The 19,021-nt window shown below is 36.5% G+C and overlaps 1 protein-coding gene across 26 annotated transcripts in view; it reads left to right on the top strand.

The window, feature by feature from the left end:
* The window catches only part of CD36 (CD36 molecule (CD36 blood group)), a 77,585-nt gene that overhangs the window by 8,386 nt on the left and 50,178 nt on the right, over window positions 1–19,021 (top strand). For 6 of the 26 annotated variants that reach the window (XM_077994439.1, XM_077994416.1, XM_077994429.1 and 3 more), the window contains exon 2: window positions 1,365–1,425. The exons of 10 other annotated variants lie outside the window; for them this stretch is intronic. The gene's annotated coding sequence lies outside the window, so the exon portion shown is untranslated. Of the gene's footprint in view, window positions 1–1,364; window positions 1,426–15,772; window positions 16,265–19,021 lie in introns of those variants that run through there. 10 more of the 26 variants (XM_077994427.1, XM_077994437.1, XM_015134041.3 and 7 more) reach the window with 5 other exon arrangements.

The raw sequence follows: 19,021 nt of genomic DNA, 5'->3' as shown, positions 1-19,021 counted from the left end.
TGCTATTTTTATGTCATCTTTTATAAATACAAGAATAGTATATCTTCAGTGTAGTCACTGAGGCTTCTTTAGTGAAGTTTTAGTGAAACAGACTTAGAATTTTCCTCTATCTTCTTTTGAACAGATTTTGAAGAGTTATATTTATTTATTTATTTATTTATTTATTTATTTGAGACAGAATCTTGCTCTTGTCACCCAGGCTGGAGTGCAGTGGCATGATCTCGGCTCACTGCAGCCTCTGCCTCCTGGATTCAAGCGATTCTCCTGCCTCAGCCTGCCGAGTAGCTGGGACTACAGGTGCCCGCCACCACATCCGGCTAATTTTTTGGATTTTTAGTAGAGACAGGGTTTCACCGTGTAAGCCAGGCTGGTCTCTCTCTCCTGACCTCGTGATCCAACTGCCTTGGCCTCCTAAAGTGCTGAGATTACAGGCCTGAGCCATGGCACCCAGAAAGATTTTTTTATTTTTTAGAGACAGGGTCTAGCTCTGTCAGTCAGGCTGGAGTGCAGTGGCACAGTCATAGCTCATTGTAATCTCAAACTCCCGGCTTCAAGTAATCTTACCCCCCTCAGCCTCCCAAGAAGCTGGTACTACAGGTACACACCACCATGCCCAGCTAATTTTTGTGGTTGTTTCTTTTTGTAGAGGCAGGGTCTCTATGTTGCCCAGGCTGGTCTCAAACTCCTGGCCTCAAGCAGTCCTCCCCACTGGACCCCGCAATCCACTGGAATTTTAGGCATGAGCCACTGTGCCCTGCCTTGAACAGAATTATAATAAAGCTCTTGGGTGTTTCATGGCCTTTCAGTGGATGCTCTGCCCCCGTATTCTGACCTGGCCATGTTTCTTGTCTCCGCCTGCTTCTTTCTGCCATGCATGACACAGAAGCTCTAACCTCAAAATTGTTGTCCCATGTCATTTTGCACATCCAGAATAATCTCTCCTGTTTCTCATTACTCTAGCATCTTCTAATTTTTCTTCTTTGAGTTTCTCTTTAGTCATCTTGAAAATTCTGAGAGATCGGGCTAGCATATACATCAGAGCCCCTTGATAGCACTGGAGTTAGGAGCCAATTTTCTGAGGTGCTTTATTACTGCCAATGTCATTTATTTAACCAAAGAACAACAGGAACACACCTGTAGTGAGACAAGTTCATTACTCATTGCAAAGAGAGAGAAGTGTACCATAGGGAACTGACAGTGACCCAGTAAGAAGATATTAGGAAAAATCTATTCTAGAATTTGGACTTTGGTTGTTGACTGGGGAGGGTTGAGGGGTGATACTGAAGGAAATAGAGGTTTACTCTGAATTGGATGTTGTCAGGAGGCAGGATAATCTTATGATTGGTTGCCTTAATCTTATCTAGGACAAGGGAAGACTAGACTGAAGCTGAAGCTGTAATTGATAAAGAAGCAGAGTCACTCATAGTAAGTGGGAAGGGAATGTGTAGTATCTGTGGCTTGGGCAGTGTTCATAATCATTCTGGGTTCAGACATAAAAGGGTCTCATTTTGTCTTGACTCATCATGATCACAGAATGGTGTTATCTAAAGTAAATGTTCTGTGAATTGTTTGTGTTCAGCAGAACAAACACCAAGGCCAAGCAGTGAGTGCTGGACCTACGTCCAGAAACAGCAAGACCTAACTCATAATACCAGGCCAGCTCCTGGATGAGGGGCTGTTTTCTCTTTACATTACAAAGTTCTTTGCTACTTCAGTAATTAAATGTGCACCCTTGAAATCCAATTTCTACTACTTTTGACTGTTGAAATAAGATTCTTTTAAATGTCCTTCTTAAGCTCTATAATATGCTCAATACATGGAGTACTTTAGTACAAAATATCATTCCTGTTATGCTAGCAACCTGAAAAACCAAGAGATCAGTCTGTGTATAAAAATGATAATGTGCACAAATTGTTTGGGGGAATTGATTCTTTTCTTTGCACATATACCATAAAAACTAATTTGTTATATAAATGAAAAAATTATGCCATTGGCACATATAAAATACAACAAAATGAAATTTTAATTACTCAAAGCCTCTTATGAAGAAATTAAGGGGTCTTTCTACTTAGTATATAGATGAATAGCATGCTAATCAGATCGTAGAATCCTGCAGTTGGGAATTATCTTACAACGTATTTCTGAAAATATGCACCTCTGTGGAATTTATACAAATGTGGTTAAATACATATACTCAACTTTTTATTTAGATATTCCAGATATCACCTGAAATAGAAGAGATAATCTGACTTTTCTATTATACAACCATAGACTTTCTTTTGTCATTTTTATTTCTTTAATTTTCCACATTGAAGATATAATTGTATGTATTCACTGTGTCTTAAATGTATAAACATTGTGGAATGGACTCAATCTAGCTACTTAACATGTGTGTTATATCACATAGCTATTATTTTTGTGGTGAGAACACTTTACATCCACTAAGCATTTTTTTAAGAATTCAGACTTTCATAAGCTTTGCTTAAATAAAAAAAAAAAATCTAGTAAGTGATTCAAGTCTGTGATTGAATAATATTCCATATATTTAGGTAGTATATGGATTGAAAATGAGTAGAAATATTGACAAATATCCCATGGTAATAATCTACTTTGTAACTTCTCATAAATCTGTAGAGGAAGTAGTGGTAGAGAGACAAGGAGAGATAAGGCTATAAATTAACTGGATTCCATAAGTCACACAAAGAAAAAGCATCTTTTCTTTATGGTAATGTAATAGTTAAGACATTTGTAATATTCATATGCGTACTACTTTATTTACATTATACATATATGCGTTTTAAACATGAGCTGCATGATAAATTCAAAGTTTCAGTGCCGTATGTAAAATTAAGTTTCTCTATTCTTTTGGGAGGTGGGGGTCGGTCTTAAAATATGATAAAGGCAATACAAGAGAAATAGTGTGTTTTAACCTCTGCTGTATTTATCATAGTATCTTGTTAATAAGCTACTTCGATTCTATTTTGTAGAGTTTGTTCCTTCAGTTACTCTTAAAGATATCATCTAAACCAAGAAAGATGTCATTCTTCACTTCCTCCTTAAGGTCTATCCTTTCACAAGATCTTGCTTCATCTTTCCTATTTTGGAATAAAACATGTAGCTCTGTTTTATGTGAGCCAGAAATAATTTACTGAACAGGAAACTGTAGTTAAGAAGTAAAAATCCCAGTTAAAAATTTTAACTTTTAATGGGACAAAGAGGCATGAATCTTTTACAGATGAGAGATGCTTGACATGGGCCTAAGAGATGGGGTTTATTTAAGTCTAGTCAGCACTTTTGATTTTTTTTTTTTTTGAAATGGAATCTGGCTCTGTCGCCCAGGCTGGAGTGCAGTGGCGGGATCTCAGCTCACTGCAAGCTCCGCCTCCGGGGTTTACGCCATTCTCCTGCCTCAGCCTCCCGAGTAGCTGGGACTACAGGCGCCCGCCACCTCGCCCGGCTAGTGTTTTGTATTTTTTAGTAGAGACGGGGTTTCACCGTGTTAGCCAGGATGGTCTCAATCTCCTGACCTCGTGATCCACCCGTCTCGGCCTCCCAAAGTGCTGGGATTACAGGCTTGAGCCCCCTCGCCGATTCTTAAATTTGAATGGTTCAAAAGTTAAAAAAGAGTAGGATCCTGATAACCGAGTTGACTCCTTGTTAACAGTAATAAAAGGTAAATACTATCAATAAATATAAAATATCTACTAGTTACTTGGGAAGTTAAGATAGTACTTTTGGAATCTATTTTATGCAGAACCAAATGCATATAATTAGCTAATATGCTTTTGGATGTCTCTACTCTAATATTACTGTCTGAAAAGTTGTTACAGATAAACATTTATTATTTTTCTGAAAGTCAAAGGGATATTTTGTATGCCCGGCTTAGCAGCAGTTATCTATTTGAAATGAAAATAAAAGAGCATTAATGCCAATCAGCTTTCTTACCTGAAATATTCCTATACTTGATGTTTTTCCACAAACTCGTAACACATCACAGATATTCTTAAACTACTTGTATAAGTTTTACCAGAATAAAATGGGCATCATTCTCTTTTTTGTTTACATCGAATCCTTGTTTCTGCAGAGCACATTCGTGTTGTGGAGAAACAATGGTGATTGTTTTTAATTGCAAAAACTACCCAGATTATTTCTTGGAGAGCCTCCTTGTTTTCCACTGGGTTTAGACATAGGTTCTCTTTCACTCTTTGTCATACATTTTTAGACCATCATAATGTATTTACATTTTATACACCCAGTGGCCAACAAGAGAATCTATACATATGTTCACTAAAAAGCAGGTTCGTACAATTAGTTTATTCATTCCTTCTTCCTGATTAGGTTCTTCTTTACTTAAGTCCAGTTCCTGACTGCAGAATAAAAATTAAATTATCAATGTCTCTTGTTCATTAGTCTGTGGGGTTTTTTGCAAAGGAGCCCTCTGTGTCTTCATCTTTGCTGCTACTGCTTCACAGCTCCATTTTTCCCTCAAATTCCCCACCATGACACTGAAGTACTTCCCTGATTCTGCCCTTCCTTGGAAACCAAATCTGGATTCCTGACCCCAATTCCAATATACCAGTTGTAATGTGAAGTGGGAAATTGCGGGATTAAATAATTCCTGATATCAGTTGAAAACTGTGGGTGCCTTTGTTATTTGCTCTGCTACTCGTTAGCTTTATACTGGATTTGTCACTTCAACTAATGCCAATATAAAAGAAATGCTAAGTTCTTTGTTCCTTTGACCTTTAGTGTTTTTTTCCCCCTCTGCTTGCATAGGGACATATCCAGTTTTCATTACTTCTCTTCTATCTACCCCTGCTGTTATGTTCCAGAATGCCATCAAGATGAACGCTAACCAAAAGTATTTCTCCCACTTGTGATAATGACTCTTAGGGCTTGCTTTTCAATTTTACAGCCCTCTTTGCCATGGCTGCCACTATAAACTGCAAGCACGTTCCCTGTTAATCCAAACTTTGCCTAGAATGAGATCACATTCCCTTCATTAGGCTGAATACAAGTTTAGTTCAGGGTCTTGTGTTTTTCCAGCATTCATTTATTAGTCATCTAGCTGAATTTCTCAACCCAATTTATTGCTTTTCATGTGACCTTTTAAAAGTACAAACTTGTATCCCGTCACTCCCCCAACTTATAATTACTTAATTCTTCTATTCTGCTTACAGAATAAAGTTCAAGCTCCTTAGAATATCATGCAGGGGGCTTCAAGGTCTGGTATCCACCCATCTTCCTCACTTTTTGCCACTTCCCTGAAAACAATTTTTGTACTTTTGCAAGCATATCACTTCCTTTTTGCCTCTGAATTTATGCATGCTGTTCTTTCTGCTTCCATTGCCCTTTTTCCATCTTCTGTGATTAGAAAATATCTATTCATCCATTGAAGCCCTTCTGTTATTTTGCAATCTATCTCCTATCAACAAAATCACAATCTGTTCAAGACCATATTTTATTCATCTTTGTATGCCAGTGTCATGCTCAAAGTCTGGAGTATGATGAAAGGTCAGTTCGTGTTTGAATAAACAAGTTAGTTCTTTAGCACATTTCCTTTCTCTTAACTCACAGCCTGGAATCGTATTATTTCTTTACTCTTCGTAATTTCTCCCAAAAAATTCTAAGGTGGCAAGCTTCATGAAAACTCTTGGAGTTTTCTCTAATAGTCTTACCAAAACAAATGGAAGACTCTTTCTTGGTTTCCATGATAGCTTTTCTTTTGGTTCAGATTGATTAATTTTATATTTCACTTTTCCTTTGTCAGGATAATTCTGTTTTTAGGAAGGATAGAAGCTTGGACTTAATTTTGAATTTTGATTTAATTTTTATTTGTTTTTAAAGCCTTAACAGATATCATTTTCTTCCTTTAAAGAACTCTATCTTTCTAAGCAATAGGAAATCTTATGGTATTTCTTTGTTCTTTAGAGTTGATTCTATAGATACTCCTTGACTTTATGTTAAGGTAATATCCCAATAAATCTACTAAAGTTAAAAATATGAAAATATCATTGTAAAATTGCATTTAACACATCTAACCTACTGAATACCAAAGATCAGACTACCTATCTTAAATGTGCTCAGAACACTTACATTAGCCTACATTTTGGCAAAATCATCTAATACAGAGCATATTTTAGAATAAAATGTTGAATATATCATGGAATTTATTAAATGTAGTATTGAATTATGGTTTCTACTGAATGTGTATTGCTTTTGCATCATTGTGAAGTTAGAAGATTGTAAGTTGAATCATTGTAAGTTGGGGACCGTGTGTGTGTGTGTGTGTGTGTTTGTGTGTATGCGTGCGCACACACACATATGCACTTTGAGCAAATAATTGTGTTACCAAGATGGTATGACAGTCCAATATTTTAAAGTGATTACTCTGGAGAAAAGTTAGCGTTTGGTAAACTGATAATTATTTTCTAATATTTATTGTTTGACAAATACTATGAGAATAAATCTCAAGCGTTTTCTTAAGTCTACAGTTGTGACCAGTTGGGATGATTTTGCCTGCAAGTAACAAAACAATCCAAAAAAAAGCAGTTTCGGAGGGACTTTTTTTGTTGTTCATATAATAAGGAGTCAATAGACTGAATTAACCAGCTTGGAATCATCCTTAGGCTCACTGATATTAATTAATTCGTAGCGCTTTAGGTTGGTTTTTCTTACTGTTATCTTAAAAGTACAAAGTGACTACAGCAGTTGGAAGGATCATGTCTTTATATAACAATGCCTAACAGCAGTAAGAAACAAATTTCTGTCTTCTTTCAGTCTTTTAAAACAGAAAACGATCACTGCAGCTCTGTAGCTGACTTGTTTTTATGCCTCAGTGTCAGCATTTTGTTAGATACTTGGTATACATCTCATTATCACGCTACTTGGTATACATCTCATTATCAAGCAGAATGTGGCTTAGACTAATCAATATTCAACCTGTGTAGCTTAGGAGAGGCTTCATAATCACATAGACATGAAATATGTAATACAAAATCAGAGCTCAGTGAGGAGAGATGAGGTGGAAAGAGTGGAAGTAACTTCTGTCACAGTACGTCCTATTCTAATTTACATGAGTTCAATTTTTGAAAATTAAAATATATGTGTCCTCACACACAGGGGAACAACACACAGTGGGGCCTTTCAGAGGGTGGACAGTGGAGGGAGAGAATCAGGAAAAATCACTAATGCGTACTAGGCTTAATACCTGGGTGACGAAATAATCTGTACAACAAACCTCCATGACACAGTTTGCCTATGTAACATACCTGCATGTGTACCCCTGAACTTAAAAGTTAAAAAAAATTAAAAATAAAATATATGTATCCTCCAAATAATTTTTAAAAAGTAAAATTGCTGTGAAGGGCCAGGCATGGTGGCTCACGCCTATAATCCCAGCACTTTGGGAGGTTGAGGTAGGTGGATCATCTGAGCTTAGGAGTTCGAAACCAGACTATCCAACAGGGCAAAACCGCATCTCTAATTTAAAAAAAAAATAGCTTGGCATGGTGGCAGGTGCCTGTAGTCCCAGCTACTTGGGAGACTGAAGTAAGAGAATTGCTTAAACCCGTAAGGCAAAGGTTCCAGTGAGCAGAGATTGTGCTGGTGCACTCCAGTCTGAGCAACAGAGCGAGACTCCACTCAAAAAAAAGAAAAAAAATTGCTGTGAGAAAAACAAACTCTTCAAATATACATTGGATGCTGAAGTTTCTGTTTCTCACTTGGCTATGACATTCTTTTCAATTATATCTGTGCTGCGGTCTTCTAGTGCATTGTCATTAGAGAAAGGTGAAACTGATAAGACATTGAAGTACCAAAAGTTGGTCACGCCTAAATTCATTGCAAAAATTACTTAGTTTAGGACAGAATTTTATTCCATTTATGTAAAGATTATTACCATTTTCTGTCGTGCATAATACATATTCTTTCATGAATATTGTTAAAATTTTTATAAATTTCATAAATGCTTTGGTTTTTTACATTGTTTCATATGGATAGTAATAGATTACAGTGTGATATATATATTTAGACCCTGCATTCAGGGTCTGAATGTAGCAGCCAGCATTTAACTCTTAGCTCAGCACTGTTTGACCTTGGGCAATTTAGCTAACCTTACAGAGCATCATTTTTGCCATTTGTAATACTGTGAAAATAGTGACACTTAAAGAGTATTCTGAAGATCAATTTAGATCGTCCTGTGTTTTCAGAATAGGATATGGTTTGTGGTAAGCACTGTCTGCTCTGCAGTAAACACTCTCAGCATTAGCCATTAGTGTAAGAGAATGTTTTAGGGTGAAAAAGAAAATTTTATTTAAAATATTTCATCTTTGCTTTCAAATGGAAAAAACTATTCTGTATTTAATTCCTTTAAGAATGTGTTACTTTCTATTTTATTGTGAACTGTTATTTACACCATCTCGGGTTTCTCATGTTCTCAGGCCTGAATATAAGTATTTGATTTTTCTTACCCCTAACATTCACAGTAAGATGATATGCATTTATCCATAGTAAGAGGCATTGGATATATTAAAAGTCTTTGTAATGTTTACATAACAAAAGAGCAAAGAAATTCATAACTGCCATAAATACTTCCTAATATTTTAAGCTTGAATAGTTTTAGATTTAAAAATCATTAAAATGCTTTCAAACTTATATATAGACCTTTAACTTTGCATTCATTATTTTCAAAGTAAACTTGGATATGTTTATATAAGTCAGCTCTAAAGTTACCAAATAATAAAGATGGTTATAAAATACATCCAGTAAGTTCTTCACTTTATAGCATTATGTACAGTTTTTGTGCTCTGAAGCAGAATTTTTAGTCTCTATTAGTGCTTCTTCATATAAGTCAACATAGAACTTTTAGCAGTTTAAAACTAATTGCTTTTGAATTGGAAGATGAAAATTACACCTTTTCCCTAATAATGCCTGAACATAGCAGATGCTCAATTAATTTGAAATGACTTACTTATTTTGAAGTAACCACGATATCTTTTTTATGTTTTCATTCTCGAAGTCCCTGGCCTCTGGTAAAAATTCCAAATCTTTCTATGGATGGGGAAATATCCTCTGCTTTTATCCCTCCTCTGCATTGACCAATAGATGGTAACTGATCTCTGATTCTTGTTTGAGAAAGGGACTGGAATATCATTTTCTTTATGGAGCTTGCCATCTCTCCTAAAACCTTCTCGCTTTGTAGATTGTGCTATAAACTTTCCATGATAGTACCTATTGTGCTAGTTTATAATTTTCTGAATTTCAGTGTAAGCTTATTACCATTAAGCTAGGGTGTTATTGATTTTATTTATTTTTAAATTCTCTGGACCCAGAAATATCTGGTTTCAAGAATAATTACTTTATTAAAATAAATGACTATGTGAATAAATGTTTTAACTGAAATCTGTATATGGAAATAACAAAAATAATTTTAAAACGTCAAAGTTGCATAGATAAATGCATCTGTTGAGAGATTTATGTTGACAAAAGGCAAGGATTTAGACATGAACCAGAAAATGCCTGTCCTTTACCATGCATTCTGCCTTAGTCTGTTTTATGTTCCTATAAGGAAATACCTGCGGCTGGGTAATTTTTAAAGAAACGAGGTTTATTTGTAACTCATGGTTCTGCAGGCTGTACAAGAAACATGGCACCAGCATCTGCTTCTGATAGCAGCTTCAGGAAGCTTCCACCCATGACAGCAGGGAAAGGAGAGCAGACATTACATGCAGAGAGAGGGAAGGAAGGTGCCAGACTCTTTTTAACAATCGGATCCCATGGGAACTATTTAATAATAGAGTAAGGACTCATTCATTACCAGGAGGACATCACCAAGCCATTCATGACGGATCCATTCCCATGACCCAGAGACCTCCCATTTGGCCACACCTCTGACATTGGGGATCAAATTCCAACAAGGGTTCAGAGGGGACAGCTATTCAAACTACATCATATCCTTATGTTTTCCTACTAATCTTTGATATCACCAGCCAACTGGATGCATAACCTCAAGGTCACCTACTGCATACTACGGGCATACCTCATTTTGTTGTGCTTTGCAGTTATTACTATTTTACAAATTGAAGGTTTATGGAAACCTGGCTTTGAGCAAGTCTATTGGTGTCATTTTTTTCATCTGTGTGAGCTCAGTTCATGTCTCTGTGTCACATTTTGGTCATTTCTGCAGTATTTCAAACTTTTTTGATATTATATCTGTTATGGTGATTTGTCATCAGTAATTTTTTATGTTACTATTGTTTTGGGACACCACAAACTGTACCATGGCAGACAGCAAACATAATATTGTATGTGTTCTGACTGCTACACTGTTCCCCTTTCTCATTACCTCTCCTGGAGCCACCCTAGTCCCTGAGACATGACCAGATTGAAACTAGGTCAATTTATAACCCTACAATGGCCTGTAATGTTCAAGTGAAAGGAAGTGTCACACATCTCTTACTTTGAATAAAAAACTAGAAATAATTAAACTTAGTGAGGAAGGCATATTGAAAGCTAAGATAGGCTGAAAACTAGGCCTCTGACACCAAACAGTTAGCTAAGTTGCGAATGCAAAGAAAAAGTTCTTGAAGGAAATTAAAAGTGCTACCCCAGTGAACACACAAGTGGTAAGAAAGTGAAACTGCCTTATTGCTGATAGAAAGTTTGAGTGGTCTGGATGGATTAAACCACCTACAATATTCCTGTAAGACAGAGCCCAATCGAGAGGAAGGTCTTTACTCACTTTCATTCTATGAAAGTAAAAGAGATGAGGAAGCTGCAGAAGAAAAGTGTGAAGCTCACAGAGGTTGGTTCATGAGGTTTAAGGAAAGAAGCTATCTCCATAACATAAAAGTGCAAGATAAAACATCAAGTGAAGAAGCTGCAGCAAGTTATCTGGAAGATCTGGCTAAGATCATTAGTGAAGGTGGCTACACTAAACAACAGATTTTCAATGTAGACAAAACAGCCTTCCATTGGAAAAAGGTGCCATTTAGGACTTCCATAGCTGGAGAGGAGAAGTCAATGCCTGGTTTCAAACCTTCAAATGACAGGCTAACTCTCCAGTTAGGGGCTAATGTAGCTGGTGACTTTAAGTTGAAATCGATGCTTACAACCATTATAAAAATCTTAGGGCCCTTCAGAATGATTCTAAGTCTACTCTGCTTGAGCTCTATTAATGGAACAACAAAGGCTGGATGCTGGCACATCTGTTTATAGCATAGTTTACTGAATAATTTGAGCCCACTGTAGAGACCTACTGCTCAGAATAAAATGATTTATTTCAAAATACAACTGATGATTAACAATGCAGCTGGTCATCTGAGAGCTTTTATGGGTATGTCCAATGAGATTAATGTTGTTTTCATGCCTGCTAACACAAGATCTGTTTTGTAGCCCAGAGATCAGAGTCATTTGACTTTCAAGACTTATTACTTAAGAACTAGGAGGCTGGCAGTCACTTGAGGTCAGGAGTTTAAGACTAGCCTGGCCAACATTATGAAACTCTGTCTCTACTAAAAACACAAAAATTAGCTGGGCATGGTGGTACACACCTGTAGTTCCAGCTACTCAAGAGGCTGAGGCAGGAGAATTGCTTGAACTCAGATGGCAGAGGTTGCAGTAAGCCAATTTTGCACCACTGCACTCCAGCCTGGGTGATAGAGTAAGACTCTGTCTCAAAACAGAAAAAAAAAAAAAAACTATAATTTCCATGGATAGTAATTCATATGATGGATCTGGACAAAGTAAATTGAAAACCAATTGAAAGTAATTCACCATTCCAGATGCCATTGATAGTATTTGTGATTCATAGGAAAGGTTGAAATATCAACGTCAATAGGAGTTTGGAAGAAGTTGATTGCAACCATCATGGATGACTGAGGGTTACAAGACTTCAGAGAAGGAAACAACTATAGATGTGGTGAAAATAGCAAGAAAACTAGAATTAGAAGTGAAGCCTGAAGATGTAACTGCATTGGTGGAATCTCATGATAAAACTTCAGTGAAGGAGAAGTTGCTTTTTTAATTGAGTAAAGAAAACGTTTTGTTTTGGGTTTTGTTTTTTGTTTTGTTTTGTTTTGTTTTTAAGATGAAATCTCCGGTGAAGATGCTATGAACACTGTTGACATGATGTGTAGGGAAAAACTCTCTAAACCATGTTTTTCCTCTGCCTCATGCCACAGCAATCATCACAAAAGTGTGGGGGTTTTCCACACACACCAAGCAGCGAACACCAGTTGGATGTCCTCCAACTCAGTTCCGGTACTACCTACATGGAAATATTTACATCCTACAGGTTGGCAGCTTCGTCCCCAAGACTGCCCCCTTCTTTCAACACTAGTCACAATCCAAGCCTCCAGGAATACCAACCAGCTTCGAACTGGGGTTCTCATTACCCTCTCTTTGGGTTTGATTAATTTGCTTGAAGCAGCTCACAGAAGTCAGGGAAACATTTATGTTTACCGGTTTATTATAAAGGATACAAATGAAGAGATGGATGGGGCAAGGTATGGGGGAAGGTGTGTGGAGCTTACAAATGAAGAGATGGATCGGGCAAGGTATGGGGGAAGGTATGCGGAGCTTCCATGCCCTTCCTGGCATGCCACCTCCTAGGAACCTTCAAGCATTTAGCTATTCAGAAGTTCATCAAACCCAGTCCTCTTGAGTTTTTATGGAAGCTTCCTGACTTCAGCATTCCTTCCCCCAGGATATAGAGTGAGACCCTCTCTGGGGAGTCTTGAGACTAACAATCAGAAGGGAGGGGAAAGATTAGTGTCCTGCCTTGGGGCAAGTGAAAGGAGGGCTGGAGGGAGATTCTGCTTTCTGAGGCCTGATATACTTGATAACAAAAAGTCTGTAACTAGGGCTATGGGAATTACGAACCACAAAAGGTGGACAAAAACCAATATATATCATAACACCACACATGACAACAAAGAATATAGAATATTACATAAAGTTGGTTGATGAAGCAGTGGCAGGGTTTGAGAGGATTGTTCCAGTTTTAAAAGAAGTTCTACTTTGGGTATAATGCTATCAAAACAGCATCGCATGCTATAGGAAAGTCAAATGATTTTTCCAAGTGATGCGGCAAACTTGAATGTCTCATTTTAAGAAATTGCCACAGCAACCCTGACCTTCAGCAACCGCCACCTGGATCAGTCAGTAGCCATCAATATCCAGGCAAGATTCTCTACCAGCAAAAAGATTATTATAATTGTTAGCATTTTTTTTTTTTAGCAATAGGTATTTTAAAATTAAAGGATGTACATTTTTTTAATGGTATGGCACACTTAATAGACTACAGTATAGGGTAACCATACTTTTTTATGCAGTGGGAAATAAAATTTGTGTGACTCAAGTTTATTGTGATATTCACTTTATTACAGCAGTCTGAAACCAAACTTCCAATATCTACAGAGGATCCCCATATTCTGGGCATGTTTACATTGATCTAATTTTCCTAAAATTTTCTTGTGTTATCTCATCTGTAAACATGTGACTAGCAATAATTTATAGAATGCTTTGGGACAAATAGTACATGGAAGCCTTTAACATGATAGCTGACTCATGCTAATAGCTGAATAAATATTTGTCCCCTTCCGTATCCTTTGATAGAATTTTTCAAGTTGTCTCACATGTGAGGGAAGAAATAAATAAATGTATTAGAACAAAAATAAGGTATTATGTTTCATAATTTAAATAATTTAAAGGTCATTTTAAAAAATCCAAAGAACACTAGAGAATCAAAATAATTTTAAAAATTAACTTAATACTAGTAACAGGGCACTAGTAACAGTGTATGGAAATGAAAAAGAGGTATACATTATTCCGGTTATCCAGGAGCTTAATATTAAGTTAACTAGTGAGAGTGGCAAGAGACAGCCAAATGCCTAGGCAGATAGCGGCAGGTCCCCGCTGAAATCCCACCTCCAGCTGAAGACAGTTTAAAGTCTGAAAGCCACACTACAAGTTAAATCCTCAGACTAGATTGAGAACTTTTCTTCCTGTTTGGCGTGCTTTCCTCTGATTGATCTCCACCCTTCACCTATTTTACAAATACCTTCCCTTTCCAAATTGGTTTTTCTACACTGTCATGCCCACCTTTGAGTGGTGTCTTTGCTTTAATCTTTTTCACAATCAGCACACACTCCCCATTTGGAGTCCATAAAAGGCCCCAGACCCAGTCACATGGGGGACTTTCCCACCTTCAGGTAGGGGGACCACCCTTGCATCTCCTCTCTGCTGAAACCTGTTACATCACTCAATAAAATTATTCTCTGTCCTCCTCACCGTCCAATATTCACCATATCCTCATTCTTCTTGGGCATGAGATAAGAGCTCAGGAAATGATGAATGCTGGTATAAGCTGAGACACGCCAGTGTGGCCAAGAAAGGCCCAGGTGGGGCATGGCTGGCAGAGGGTCCCCAGCTTGCAAAGTGACCAAGAAGAAAAATCCTACATCACTAGCATTGCTGAAGGAGAACAAAGAAGAAGAATGGCATACACCAAAAATTAAAGCAATTACTGTATCAAACATTACAGAAGAACTTGGAGAAAGATGTTAAAAAGAGATAACAAGTGGAAATAGAAAAAGGAGTGAAACAAAGCAATATTCTAGTTACATTTTTTAAAATAATCATTAGGATGATTAGAACAAGTGTTTGTAACTCTGGGGGTCTCTGAACCCTCATTTGTTAAATGATCAGGACTAGATATCTAGATATCTGCGGTGAGAAAATAAGAAAGGAAAGACAAGAAATGTATTCTACACAGAAGTAGGGGAAAGTTCCTTAAACTGTGAGTCACAGCTATTTATATCTGAACAAATGTGCATTTCCTATTAGTGCTGGAGACTTTGTGGTCTTCTACCCATGCATTTACATAAAGAATTGTCCTCTGTGTATAAGCTGCATCTCTAGAATGTGAACTCCTTGAAACTACCTAGCAACGCTTAATTACCTAGGCCAATTTAGACAGCACTATTGAGTTGTCTTGGTAAATACTGGTAACTTCAAAAACCAAGAATGCTCTAAAATCTATAGCTAGACAACAGGCAATCTCTGACCTAAACTTTAGACAACAGTCCTTGGTAGTTTTTTTTTTACTCTGTTAGTAAAAGTAGAGACTTAACTAGTAATATTCTAGCCAGTTCATAAATCATTAATTTCTCTATTGAAAATCTCACTGTTAGTATTTATTATGCCAATCTTCTGTTCTAAAGAGATAAAAATTAACTAAATTTTGGACTTCTATTAAAGGCTAAGGACCAGCTCTAGACTGAATGTTCTCAACCAGGGTAACTGTCCACTTCATGAAAGTAGACTAAAAGTACCAAACTCTCATATATACACAATAATATGTATCAAAGTATTTGAAGTACCTTATAGAGATCCTCACAGTAAGGGTCATGTTTTCTTCCACTTTGTGGCAGAGTTCTGAGCACACAGTGACCATGTGATAAATATTAATTCAGTATGTGAGTGTATGAGGATGTATGTTATCAGTATTCTCAGAGAATGACTGCCTTAAGTGTTCTGGGAAAAAGCCAGATTTCTGGTCTCATTTAGCATACACTGTAATTAATACTTATTTTGGGGGTGCATTTATTTTTGTTTGATTTGTGTTGCATATATAACATTGTACCCATCAAATATTGCTTAATTCTTTCATATTGCAAAAAAACAGCTATTATAAGCCTGAACTTGTTAGTCTTGCAGGGCCCTGCCCAAGGTTGCCCTCATCCCCAACTTTCCACAAACTGGAATATTCACTGATGCTTTGTTTCTTCTCCCAGACCAGTATACATGTTGTTATGTGGTTCCTAGGAGGACTGTAAAGTCCTCTAACAAAGACACAGGATGGAATGAATCAAGGGAATTGCTATGAGAAAGAAGGAATATCCCTGGAGAGGGGACTGCTCCTGTGTGCTTTTAGACGTCACAGAATAATTGTTTCTTTTTTTAAAGGAAAGAACCAGGGTGAAGAGCGCTGATTTTCAAAGTTGGAGAGGTTAACAAACACTGGTTGCAGGATTTACTTTGGTTTAGGAATACCACTGTCTCACAGGAGTGTCAATCAAAATTCCACAGCCATTCTTGGACACTAGGAGGTGGGACTGACTGATATACAGCAGTGATTTGACCCAGCACTTGGGGCAAACACAACCAGAGTCTTCGGTGTTAATTCCCTGGTCTTCCCAACTAGCATTTTGAAAGTGCATTAACATTTCTGGCCTTGCGCTCTTTCGTCGGACTTCTAACGGTAATTATGCCTGTGTAATCACAGTACAGTTACTTAATCTAAATATGTAAGATTTCACACTTTGCAATACTTAAAATTTCCTACTTTGTTCTGACTTTTGCTTTGTTCTTGTCCAGTTTAATAGATATTTGCATTTCTCTCTCTTCTATCAGGGAGTAGAATTTATGGTATTGTAGGCATTTAGGCAGCCTGTTTCTAACTTTTAGATAAGAAGTTGTATCTAAAAGAAAGTAAAGGGAGTGGGTCAAATGACTTTTACTATGAGTTCTCAGTAATTATTATGTTAACAAGTGGTAAGAGGGCATTCAAAAATATTTGAAATAATGTAAGCGCTTCAACACACATATGCTTATATGCATACAACAGTGGAGGACTATCTTAATAGGGCAAATTCGTGTGCAGCTATCTTTTACCCTTAGGAATACATATATGCTGCCAGGCATGGTAATCACAGCACTTTGAGGCCAGGAGTTTCAGACCAACCTGGAAAACCTGGCAAAATCCTGTCTCCTGTCTCTACCAAAAATACAATAATACAATACTAGGATAGACTTCCTAGTCTATCCTAGGAAGACTGTTAAGTTATAAATAGTCATTTTTTAGCCAAAGATGTATTATAATGAATATGATTATAAAAATTTAGATTATCTTATATTGTAAGACAGAGCGGTTGACTTCTCAATGTTGGAGCAAGCAGAATCCTCCCCCGCTTTTGATGTTTAACAGTGACAAGGAGAGGTCACAAGCAGTCTCTGCTGCTGGCATTCCTGGCATGGTTACAGTAGTCAACAGTGACTACTGTGACTTGTTCGAGAGGTGACTTTGAACATTTATTTTACTTTCAGGTTAGAGAATTTAGTCCTTGTATTGGATTGGCTTGGGCTAGTGAATCTTGGATACAACAGCCAATAGGATATATGAAGTAGTGTTTTAAAAAATTAACCATTAAAGACAGTTTTCAATTTGCAAACCATTTCTAACATGTTTTCCATGGTAAGAATTAGCTACACAGAATGATACTGTGAAATATAGAAAAATGGGGAGTACTGGAACTAGCTAAAATTTGACAGATTACAGGTGTAATTGTTTTGCTGGTCACACATGATTATTTCTACTGGTTACATTTTATTTGGACTTGTATTGTGATACATTGTTCTATAGAAACAAATTGTATGCCTTAACTTTGTTGTGATTATCTAAAACAGTTGGAAACTGAGTCTGATGTATTGAAAGAGAGTACAAGAGGTCATGGTTTGCCTCAGTGGGCATTGTGTGAAGATAAGGGACTGAAGACGGTGTTTATAGACAGACAAAGAAAATGCTACTGCATGCTCATTCAAAAAATCATAACCTTGCTTGTACTTCAGATCTATGTAATTCTATTTGTCATCTGGATGGCTAGTATTGTGACTCAAGTATTCAGTGTTATAGACAAGCTGCGATTAAATATTTCAACAGAAGACCTCAAGGAATTACTGATTTACAATTACCCATATTACCTATGCTACAATAATTAGAAACAAAGAAATTGAAGTGATGTACTATACAGTAATGCTACTAAACAGATATGTGTTTATATTAAAAGGCAAGGAATTTATGAAGGCTAGTATTATGTAAATGACTGTCTCTAAATAGTTGGATGATATATCGCATTTTGTTCATTGATTCAACAAATATTTGTCCGCCCAATACACACCAGGCACTGACCATTTTCTGTAACTAATTTCATCCACTTAGCACTGTGAATAATCCAATAATTCCCCAGGACAAATATTATTATTCAATAAATTAAATGAGTATCAATACAGAGGGGTATTTCATGGAGATCACTGCTCTCTTGGGTAATCAGGGGATCTGCTATTGAGTTTGGTACCACAAATTTTTATATTTTTCCTTAAGGGATGATGAAAGATCAGTGGACTCCTAACTATCTGCAGTCTGTGGAGTCTCAGGTTGCTTAGAAACTCAGTGACTATGGGCTTGCTATGGCAACCCAATTTATCAGTGACTGCAAAACTAACTTAGCTGGCATTGTGGCAAATCTCCATATTTTGCTGGTAAGAATATTCAGATAAGTTCTTCTATCATACTAGTATTTATATTATTTACCCTATTGAGCTAAATATTTATCAAATTTTGAAAATAATAAATTATGATTTATAATGGTCTAGAACTACATGAAAATGAAGCTTAAATTCTGAATGTATTTTTAGATTTCAAATTTATACTGTCTGCCGGTTACCAGGCCGTTGCCTTAGCTTAAATCTACAGTATGTGATTTGTAATTTGTACTATATTAAGAGCACGAGAAAATAAAACTAGTACAGTCTATTATCTATGTGCCAATAAAAATGCTCTGCAAATTTAACTTTAATACTTCAATTAATAGATAAATTTATGTATATATAGTATAATTTAATAATTTTGTTTTACATTACAAACTCTTTATTCATATATAAGTGTAAGAGATTTTACAGTATTATGTATTTTTAAAATCTTATGTCTTAAATAATATACCATGTAATCTGATACACAAATGTATTAGAAAACCAATTTACTTAAAAAGCACATTTTTGCAATCATGGGAAAGACATTAGGGAACATATTCTCATCCTTTGTTTGAGTATTTGTTCCCTGTAGTACATTTACAACAATTTTGCCCGTTCTGATTTTAGTCATGCTTTTAGATTTTAATAACATGTTCTATTGTTTTACTCTCTATATAAACTACAGTCTTCTCTGTACCTCTTCGTATGT

Source organism: Macaca mulatta, chromosome 3, assembly GCF_049350105.2.
Source record: "Macaca mulatta isolate MMU2019108-1 chromosome 3, T2T-MMU8v2.0, whole genome shotgun sequence".
NCBI lineage: Eukaryota > Metazoa > Chordata > Mammalia > Primates > Cercopithecidae > Macaca > Macaca mulatta.
The sequence above is the reverse complement of the archived record's forward strand: the minus strand, read 5'-3'. Positions and strand labels throughout refer to the sequence as shown.